Below are 10765 nucleotides of genomic sequence, written 5' to 3'. Positions count from 1 at the left end.
GTTGAGGGGCATCTGGGTTCTTTCCAGCTTCTGACTATTATAAATAAGGCTGCTATGATCATAGTGGAGCATGTGTCCATCTTAGCATGTAAAAAAGCATCAGATATACAATGAGCAAATTTTATTCAAATATTATCTGAATGACTAGCAGTCTCGTTCACTTCAGGTAATAGGCCACGGTGATAAAATATAAGTGGCAAATATGTTTTACAACAGCCTCTAAATATATCATCTACCTCTAAATTTCACTTTGATACTCTGCCTTTTAAGAAATAATATTTCCAATTATAAATTCCAATTGGATCTGTGCTCCTATGAAATATTCATAAACATTTCCAGAACCTCCTTAGGAAGAACAGTCATGAAAAGGATGTGCAACTATTCTAGCTCTAAATAGGTCTTGGGTGATTATCAAAATGCACAAAACATGAATATTATTTAGATACTTTATTTTATCCAGCATCTCAACTTAATATTGTATTGAGAGCTTTCTTAAAGTATTAAAACAATCACTTTAGTACTATAAATATTTCGGAGCTTGAAATTAGCAACTATAATTTTATTAATAACTCAGTTCAGTAATATTGTGAGATTTTCATTATAAATTCTGAAAGACAATATAACATTTCTTAATGGGAGTGTTTTCAAAAATTCAGATTAATGAATAAGTGATCTTGAGTTTAAACTTGCTGGTTAATTCAAATTCTATATAGGAAATTTCAAATTCTTCTATTTTTTAATTTATTAGATATTACCTTCATTTACATTTCAAATGCTACCCCAAAAGTCACCTAAAATCTCCCTCTGCCTTGCCCCCTAACACACACTATCCTGCTTCCTGGCCCTGGCATTACATTGTACTGGGGCATATGATCTTTGTAAGACCAACGGCCTCTCCTTCCAATGATAGCCAACTAGGCCATCTTCGTCTACATATGCAGCTAGAGACAGGAGTTCTGGGGGTACTGGTTAGTTGATATTGTTATTCCACCTATAGGGTTGCAGACCCCTTCAGCTCCTTGGGTACTTTCTCTAGCTCCTCCATTGGGGGCCCTGTGCTCCATCATATAGATGGCTGTGGGCATCCACTACTGTATTTGCCAGGCACTGGCATAGCCTCACAAGAGAAAGCTATATCAGAATCATGTCAGCAAAATCTTGGTGGCATATTCAATAGTGTCTGTGTTTGGTGGCTGATTATGGTATGGATCCCCGGGTGGGGCAGTCTATGTATGGTCCTTCCTTCCATCTCAGCTCCAAACTTTATCACTGTATCTCTTTCCATGAATATTTTGTTCCCCATTCTAAGGAGGAATGAAGGATCTACATTTTGGTCTTCCTTATTCTTGAGTTTCATGTGTTTTCAAATTTTATCTTGGGTATTCTGTTTCTGGGCTAATAGACACTTATCAGTAAGTGCATATCATGTGAGTTCTTTTGTGATTGGGTTACCTCACTCAGAATGATATCCTCCAGATCCATCCATTTGCCTAAGAATTTCATAAATTCATTGTTTTTAATAGGTGTGTAGTACTCCAATATGTAAATGCACCACATTTTCTGTATCCATTCCTCTGTTGAAGGACATTTGGGTTCTTTCCAGCTACTGCCTATTATAAATAAGGCTGCTATGAACATAGTGAAGCATTTGCCCTTATTACATGTTAGAACATCTTCTGGGTATAGACCCAGGAGAGGAATTGCTAGATCCTCTGGGAGTAATATGTCCAATTTTCTGAGGAACTTCCAGACTGATTTCTAGAGTGGTTGTACAAGATTGCAATCCCACCAGGAATGGAGGAGTGTCCCTCTTTCTCTACATCCTCTCCAGCATCTGTGGTCACCTGAATTTTTGATCTTAGCCATTCTGACTGGTGAGAGGTGGAATATCAGGTTTGTTTTGATTTGCATTTCCCTGATGGTTAAAGATGCTGAACATTTTTTCAGGTGCTTCTTGGCCATTAGGTATTCCTCAGGTGAGAATTCTTTGTTTAGCTCTGAGCCCCATTTTTTATGGTGTTATTTGAATTTCAGGAGTCCAACTTCTTTAGTTATTTGTATATATTGGATATTAGTACCCTATCAGATTTAGGATTGGTAAAAATAAATTCCCAAACTGTTGGTGGCCTTTTTGTCTTATTGACAGAGCCTTTTGCCTTACAGAAGCTTTGCAATTTTTTTTTAAATTTTTTGAGAGGGGGTTTTTCTGTATAGCCCTGGCTTTCCTGGAACTCACTTTGTAGACCAGGCTGGCCTCAAAATCAGAAATCTGCCTGCCTCTGCCTCCCAAGTGTTGGGATTAAAGATGTATGCCACCATGCCCTACTAGTTTTGCAATTTTCTAGGTACCATTGTGGATTCTAGATCTTACAAGGCATTGGTATTCTGTTCAGGAATTTTTTTTCCATGTGTCCATATCTTCGAGGCTTTTCCCCACTTCTCATCTATAAGTTTTAGTGTCTCTGGTGTTATTTGGAGTTCCTTGATCCACTTAGACTTGAACTTTTACAAGGAAATAAGAATAAAACAATTTGTATTCTTCTACATGATATCTTCCAGTTGTGCCAGCACAATTTGTTGAAAATGCTTGAATTTTCCACTGGATGGTTTTAGCTCCTATGTCAAAGATCAAGTGACCATAGGTATGTGAGTTGATTTCTGGATCTTCAATTCTATACCTTTTTTCTACCTGTTTGTTGATAACTACCAGGATCATGTAGTTTTTACAAGAATTGATCTGTAGTACAGCTTGAGGTCAGGCATGTTGATTCCACCAGTGATTGTTTTCTTGTTGAGAATAGTTTTTGCTATCCTAGATTTTTTGTTATTCCAGATGAATTTGCAAATTGCCTTTTTAACTCTGTGAAGAATTGAGTGGGACTTTTGATGGGGATTTCTTTGAATCTGTAGCTTGCCTTTAGCTAGATAGCCATTTTGACTATATTAATCCTGCCAATCCATGAGCATGGGACAGCTTTCCATCTTCTGAGATCTTCGAATTCATTCTTCAGAGACTTCAAGTTTAAATCATACAGAACTTTACTTCCTTAGGGCTACACCTAGGAATTTTATATTTTTTGTGACAATTGTGAAGGGTCTTCTTTCCCTAATTTCTTTCTCAGCTTGTTTAACCTTAGTATAAGGACCACTGATTTGATTGAGTTAATTTTATATCGAACTACTGCACTGAAGCTGTTTATCAGGTTTAGGAGTTCTCTGGTGGGATTTTTAGGATCACTTATATATACTATCATATCACTGCAAATAGTGATATTTTGACTTCTTCCTTTCCAATTTGTATTCCCTTGATCTACTTTAGTTTTCTAATTGCTCTAGCTAAAATTTAAAGTACTATGTTGAATAGGTAGGGAGAAAGTCAGCAGCCTTTTCTAGTCCCTGACTTTAGTGGGATTGCTTCAAGTTTCTCTCCATTTAGTTTGATGTTGGCTACTAGTTTGCTGTATATTTCATTTATTATATTTAGGTATGGGTCTTAAATTTCTGATCTTTCCAAGACTTTTATCATGAATGGGTGTNGGATTTTGTCAAATACTTTCTCATCATCTAAGGAGATGATCATGTGGTTTTTGTCTTTGAATTTGTTTACATAGTGGATTACTTTGATGAATTTCCATATATTGAACCATCCCTGCATCCCTGGGATGAAGCCTACTTGATCAAGATAGATGATTATTTTACTGTGTTCTTAGATTCAGTTTGGGAGGATTTTGTTGAGTATTTTTGCATGGATATTCATAAGGAAAATTGGTCTGAAGTTCTCTTTCTTTGTTGTGTCTTTGTGTGGTTTAGATAACAGTGTTATTGTGGCATCATAGAATGAATTGAGTAGAGTATGGTCTTTTTCTATTTTTTGGTATAGTTTGAAAATAATTGAAATTAGGTCTTCTTTGAAGGTCTGATAGAACTCAGCACTAACCCGATCCGGTCCTAGGCTTTTTTTTTTTTTTTTTTTTTTTTTGGGTTGGGAAACCATTAATGACTGCTTCTATTTCTTTAAGGGAAATGTGCCTTTTTAGATCATTAATCTGATCCTGATTTAACTTTAGTATCTGGTATCTGTCTAGGAAATTGCCCATTTCATCCAGGTTTTTCAGTTGTGTTGATTATAACCTCTTGTAGTAGAATATGATGATGTTTTGGATTTCCTTAGGTTTTGTTGTTATGTCTCCTTTTTCATTTCCAATGTTGTTAATTAGGATACTGTCCCTGTGCCCTCGAGTTAGGCTGGGTAAGGTTTTATCTATCTTGTTGATTTTCTCATAAAAACAGCTTTTCTTTTGGTTAATTGTTTCTATCATTCTTTTTCTTTCCATTTGGTTGATTTCAGCCCTGAATTTGATTATTTCCTGCAGATGACTCCTCTTGGGTGAATTTGCTTCCTTTTGTTTTAGAGCTATTAAGTGTGCTCAGGCAGCTAGGGTATGCTCTCTCTAGTTTCTTATTGGAGGCACTCAGAGCTATGAGTTTTCCTCTTAGGAATGCTTTCATTGTGTCCCATAAGTTTGAGTATGTTGGGGCTTCATTTTCATTAAACTCTAAAAAGTCTTTAATCTCTTTCTTTTTTCTTCCTTGACTAAGTTATCATTGAGTAGTGTTTTTCAGCTTCCATGTGAATGTTGGCTTTCTATTATTTATGTTGTTGTTGAAGATCAGCCTTAGTGTGTGGTGATCTGATAGGATGCATGGGATAATTTCAATGTTTTTATATCTGTTGAGGCCTGTTTTATGACCACTTATATGGTCAAGTTTGGAGAAGGTACCAAGAGGTGCTGAAAATAAGGTATATCTTTTTTTTTTTTTTTTTTTAAGATAACACGTTCTGTGGATATCTCTGAATTCAATTTGTTTCACAACTTCTGTTAGTTTCAATGTGTCTCTGTTTAGTTTCTGTTTCCAGGATCTGCCCAATGATGAGAGTGGGGTGCTGAAGTCTCCCACTATTATTGTGTGCAGTGCAATGTGTGCTTTGAGCTTTACTAAAGTTTCCTTAAAATATATGGATGCCATTGCATTTGGAGCATAGATATTCAGAATTGAGAGTTCATCTTGGAAGATTTTACCTTTGATGAGTAACACGTGCCTCTCCTTGTCTTTTTTGATAACATTGGTTTGGAAATCGATTTTATTCGATATTAGAATGGCTACTCCACCTTGATTCTTAAGACTGTTTGCTTGGAAAATTCTTTTCCAGCCTCTTACTCTGAGGTAGTGTCTGTCTTTGTCCCTGAGGTTGGTTTCCTGTATGCAGCAAAATGTTGGGTCCTGGTTACATATCCAGTCTGTTGGTCTGTTTGTTTGTTTTTGTTTGTTTGTTTGTTTTGTTTTTTTAATTGGATAATTGAGTCCATTGATATTAAGAGATATTAAGGAAAAGTAATTATTGCTTCCCGTTATTTATTTATTTTTTGTAAGAGTTGGGCTGTCTTCATTTAGGTTTGTTGAAGGATTATTTTCTTGCTTTTTTCTAGGACTTAATTTACATCCTTGTGTTGGTATTTTCCCTATACTATCCTTTGAAGGGCTGGATTCATGGAAAGATATTGTGTGGATTTAATTTTGTCATGGAGTACCTTGGTTTCTCCATTTATGGTAATTGAGAGTTTTGCTGTGTATAGTAACCTGGGCTAGCATTTTTGTTCTTTTAAGATCTGCATAACATCTGTCTAGAATCTTCTGGCTTTCATAGTCTCCAGTGAGAAGTCTGGTGTAACTATAATAGGTCTGCCTTTATATGTTACTTGACCTTTTTCCCTTAGTGCTTTTAATATTCTATCTTTATTTACTGTATTTGTTGTTCTGATTATTATGTGTCGGGAGGAATTTCTTTTCTGGTCCAGTCTATTTGGAGTTCTGTAGGCTTCTTGTATGATCATGGGCATCTCTTTCTTTAGGTAAGGGAAGTTTTCTTCTGTAATTTTGTTGAAGATATTTATTGGCCTTTTAAGTTGAAAATCTTCATTCACATCTACACCTATTATACGTAGGTTTGGTCTTCTCATTGTGTCCTGGATTTCCTAGATGTTAGAGTTAGAATCTTTTTGCATTTTGCATTTTCTTTGATTGTTGTGTCCATGTTTTCTATGGAATCNTCTGCACCTGAGANTCTCTCTTCCATNTCTTGTATTCTGTTGTTGATGCTCGCATCAATGGTTCCTGATTTCTTTCCTAGGACTTTTATCTCCAGAGTTGGCTCCCTTTGGGTTTTCTTTATTGCTTCTTCTTCCACTTTTATATCTTGGATTGTTTTGTTCAATTCCATTACCTGTTTGGTTTGTTTTTTCCTGTAATTCTTTAAGGAATTTTTTTGTTTCCTGTTTAAGGAATTCAACCTGTTTAGCATTGTTTTCCTTTAATTCTTTAAGGATTTCTACCTGTTTAGCTGTGTTCTCCTATATTTCTTTAAGTGAGAGACTATTGTCCTTCTTAAAATCCTCTACCAGCATCTTAAGATATGATTTTAAAATGGAGTCTTACTTTTCACATGTGTTGGGGTATCCAGGACTCACTGTGATGGGCATACTGGGTTCTGATGATATGGAATGGTCTTGGTTTCTGTTAGTAAGATTCTTATGTTTGCCTTTCACCATCTGGTAATCGCTGGTGTTAGATGTTCTAGCTGTCTCTGGCTGGAGCTTGTTGCTCTTGTGATTTTGTTAGCCTCTCTCAGCTCTCCTGGGAGTCCCACTCTTTCTTCAGTCACAGTGGTCAGAGTACTCTCTGCAGGCAAGCTCTCCTTTTTCAGGGAAGGTGCCCAGAAGTCTGGAGCTCATATCCACCTCCTGAATCCCAGGATCAGAGCCCTCCCTTGAGGCAGACTCTTCTCTGACAAGGAAGGTGCCCAGGTGTCTGGGTCTCAACTCTGCTTCCTGGCTAAGGGTGAAGACCGGACGGGACCCTGTCCAAGAAGCTTTGTTGCTTTTTCTGCCCATGTGCTCTCCTGAGTAGACTGGTCTTATTGATCCCAAGATCCTGGGTGTTCTAGGGTACCTGCTGTGTGGAGCATCCTCTGTGGACCTTAGAACCCTCCTCAGAGTTCGTGCCCAAATCAATATTTCAAATTCAATTGGGCTAAATTCTAGTCTACAGAAAAGACAGAACTTTATTCTGAGACTGATAATTTGCAAAAACAAACTTTGATGATGCCAGAACCACTGAATATGACTGTACAAAGCTCATCTTCAGCAACTCTGAATTTGAATCTAGAGTAATATTTGCATATATCAAGTTAATATTAATTAGCTATACCGTCTTTCATTTGCAATGTTTGAGCTAGAGACATTATACAAAAAGTATACAATTAAATTCATGTTTGGAATACTATTTGCCTATACATAATGGAGCTTCTATTGGAAATATTCTATCTGTACATGTAGATTAAATGCATGATATAGTATTTGAAGGTTATATAGAATTTTTATATGACTGTGGGACTCTTTGAAATGTTTACAACGACAAATATGATATTCAAATAATGAGAAGAAATAGCTCACATAATAAGTAATGTCCCCAAATGTAAACTTAGATGGAACAATATTTGAGGTGACTATTTGAGGTATAAAGTAATAAGCCTTGTCAATAATTTTGATTGACCTTGAGCTGTGACAACATTTTTAAGCTGTACATTTCAAAACTTTTTAATTTCTAGTTAAGATTTCATTTTCTCACTAGTGTTACTAAAATATTCAGATGATAGAAAGTTGGTTGCAAGTTGATTAACATAGTATTTAGCATTGCAAGGAGTTTAATAACTCTTTAAAGATCTTTTTCTTGGGGCTTTGCCACAGCATCTGGGGGGAGCTTTCTTGGTTCCAGGATTCCACCAAGACTACTCTGCGAAGGTGAGAGTGTGGAGCAGAGACTAACAGCTTCTGAGACAGGCAGAAGCCACAGAGCTTCTAGGACAAACCACATTTCCGGCTCCAGACATCCAGGCACCTTCCATTCCAGAGGAGAGGTGTCTTCCCTGCCCAGGAGGGCTTTGCAACAGCATCTCAGAGAGCCATCTTGGTTCTGGATTTCCACCTAGACAAGTCTGAGCAGGTGAGAGTGTGGAATGCAGAAGCTGACAGCTTCCGGGTCAGGCAGAAGCCACAGAGCTTCTAGGACAAACCACATTTCCGGCTCCAGACATCCAGGCACCTTCCATTCCAGAGGAGAGGTGTCTTCCCTGCCCAGGAGGGCTTTGCAACAGCATCTCAGAGAGCCATCTTGGTTCTGGATTTCCACCTAGACAAGTCTGAGCAGGTGAGAGTGTGGAATGCAGAAGCTACACAGAAATTGGGACAAGCCCAGTTTCTGGCCTTCATCTTCTGCCAGGAGGCGGGTCTGAACGCCAGATATCTGTCCACCTTCACTGCAAGAGGAGAGCTTGCCTGCTCTAACCATTGAAACTCAGGAGAGAGCTAATCTTCCAGGTCCGCTAGTGGAGGCTAATGGAATCAAGAGAGGAACAAACTCTAACCAGAGACAACTATAACAACTAACTCCAGAGATTACCAGATGGCAAAAGGCAAACTCGAAACTCTTACTAAAAGAAACCAAGACCCCTTGCCATCATCAGAAATCAGCATTCCCACCTCAGCTGTCCTGGGCACCCAAAACACCCGAAAAGTGAGACCCGGATTTAAAAGCATATCTCATGATGATGGTAGAGGACATCAAGAAGGACTCTAAAAATTCACTTCAAGAAATATAGGAGAGCTCTCTCCGCCCCGGGTCGCAGCCGTCAGTGTTGCGTTTGGGCTCAGCAAGCCTGAAGCAGAAAAAAGAAAAAGCCTAAAAAAATTACAAAAGCCTCAAAAACCTTAAAAAAAAGAAAAGAGAAGAAAAGAAGAGGGAAAAAAAAGCAAAAGGAAAAAAAAGAAGAAAAAGAACCAGACAGTGACTTGTGCTGGGAGCCTGCGGGGAAGTGACTTTCACAGCTTCTGGCCTGCCTGTCCATCAGCATCTGTCTGTCCATCCGGTGGTGAGCCATCCCCCTTGGCCTGGCCCGCCCCTGCACGCCTCTGTGCCGCGTGGCAGCCCCGCGCCCCGGCTGGCCGCACCACGTGTCCGCGCTGCCCTTCGCCAGCACCCGCAAAGATTTGGTTTCCCCCTTCCCGGGCTGCTGTAACTGTAAACCGCCAGGAGACCGGGGCCTATATTTATCGTGAAACGCGTGTTCCCAAGGCGGCCGTGAGCTCAGCATCTGATTGCCTCTTGAAAAATTTTTGCCCCCTTTATGAGGGGATTTCCTACTTTAATTTTTATTTTTTAAGCCTCAAGCCAGGACAGCTGGAGAGTACAAACTCCAGGAGCAGGCCATATTGTTTTTGAGAGCCTTTTGTCTTGGGGCTTTTGCAGTCCCGTGCAAGTCGTCCCACACTTGGGTCCCGGCTCGGAGCCTCCCTGCTCCAGCCTTCCCAGGCGTCGCTGGTGCCACCTGTGCGCTGCGGCGCGTGCCACAGCTCCTCGGAGCCCCTTTTGTCCTGCAGTAGGCCTTGTTAGAAGTCCTCCTGGCAGGGCTCGGGGTCATGGGGGGTGAGGAGATGAACGCTGCAGCCAGCAGATACCCCATGGCCTCCTTATATGTGGGCGATTTGCACTTGGATGTCACCGAAGCCATGCTGTATGAAAAGTTCAGCCCTGCAGGGCCTGTGCTGTCCATTCGGGTCTGTTGCGATATGATCACCCGGCGCTCTCTGGGTTATGCCTACGTCAACTTCCAGCAGCCAGCTGATGCTGAGAGGGCCTTGGACACCATGAACTTCGACGTGATAAAGGGAAAGCCGATCCACATCATGTTGTCACAGAGGGATCCCTCTTTGAGAAAGTCTGGGGTGGGAAATGTCTTCATCAAGAACCTGGACAAATCCATAGACAACAAGGCACTGTATGACACTTTCTCTGCCTTTGGAAACATCTTGTCCTGTAAGGTGGTCTGTGATGAGAACGGCTCTAAGGGCTATGCTTTTGTTCACTTCGAGACCCAAGAGGCCGCCGACAAGGCCATCTAGAAGATGAATGGCATGCTTCTCAATGACCGTAAAGTGTTTGTGGGTAGATTCAAGTCTCGCAAAGAGCAGGAAGCAGAACTTGGAGCCACGTCCAAGGAATTCACCAATGTTTATATCAAAAACTTCGGAGAAGAGGTGGATGATGGGAATCTGAAAGAGCTCTTCAGCCAGTTTGGTAAGACCCTAAGTGTCAAGGTGATGAGAGACTCCAGTGGGAAATCCAAAGGCTTTGGCTTTGTAAGTTACGAGAAACACGAGGATGCCAATAAGGCTGTGGAAGAAATGAATGGAAAAGAAATGAGCGGGAAAGCCATATTTTTAGGCTGTGCACAGAAAAAGGTAGAAAGGCAGGCTGAGCTAAAGCGGAAGTTTGAGCGGCTGAAGCAGGAGAGGATTAGCCGGTACCAGGGGGTGAATCTCTACATTAAGAACTTGGATGACACCATTGATGATGAGAAATTAAGGAAAGNGTTTTCTCCCTTTGGATCAATCACCAGTGCGAAGGTGATGCTAGAAGATGGGAGAAGCAAAGGGTTTGGCTTTGTCTGTTTCTCCTCTCCTGAAGAGGCGACCAAAGCTGTCACCAAGATGAATGGACGCATTGTGGGCTCCAAGCCTCTGTAGGTCGCCCTGGCCCAGAGGAAGGAAGAGCGGAAGGCTCACCTGACTAACCAGTACATGCAGAGTGTAGCGGGGATGAGAGCACTCCCCGCCAGTGCCATCTTAAATCAGTTCCAGCCTGCAGCTGG

The 10765-nt window shown here is 40.4% G+C and overlaps 1 pseudogene; it reads left to right on the top strand.

Annotated features, from left to right (window-relative positions):
* Positions 1-9548: 9548 nt before the first annotated feature.
* On the top strand, positions 9549-10706 carry LOC110286952 (annotated as a pseudogene).
* Positions 10707-10765: the final 59 nt, after the last annotated feature.

This window comes from Mus caroli, chromosome X (genome assembly GCF_900094665.2).
Source record: "Mus caroli chromosome X, CAROLI_EIJ_v1.1, whole genome shotgun sequence".
Taxonomy (NCBI): domain Eukaryota; kingdom Metazoa; phylum Chordata; class Mammalia; order Rodentia; family Muridae; genus Mus; species Mus caroli.
Note: the sequence above shows the minus strand (reverse complement) of the source record. Positions and strands in the feature narration are given on the sequence as shown.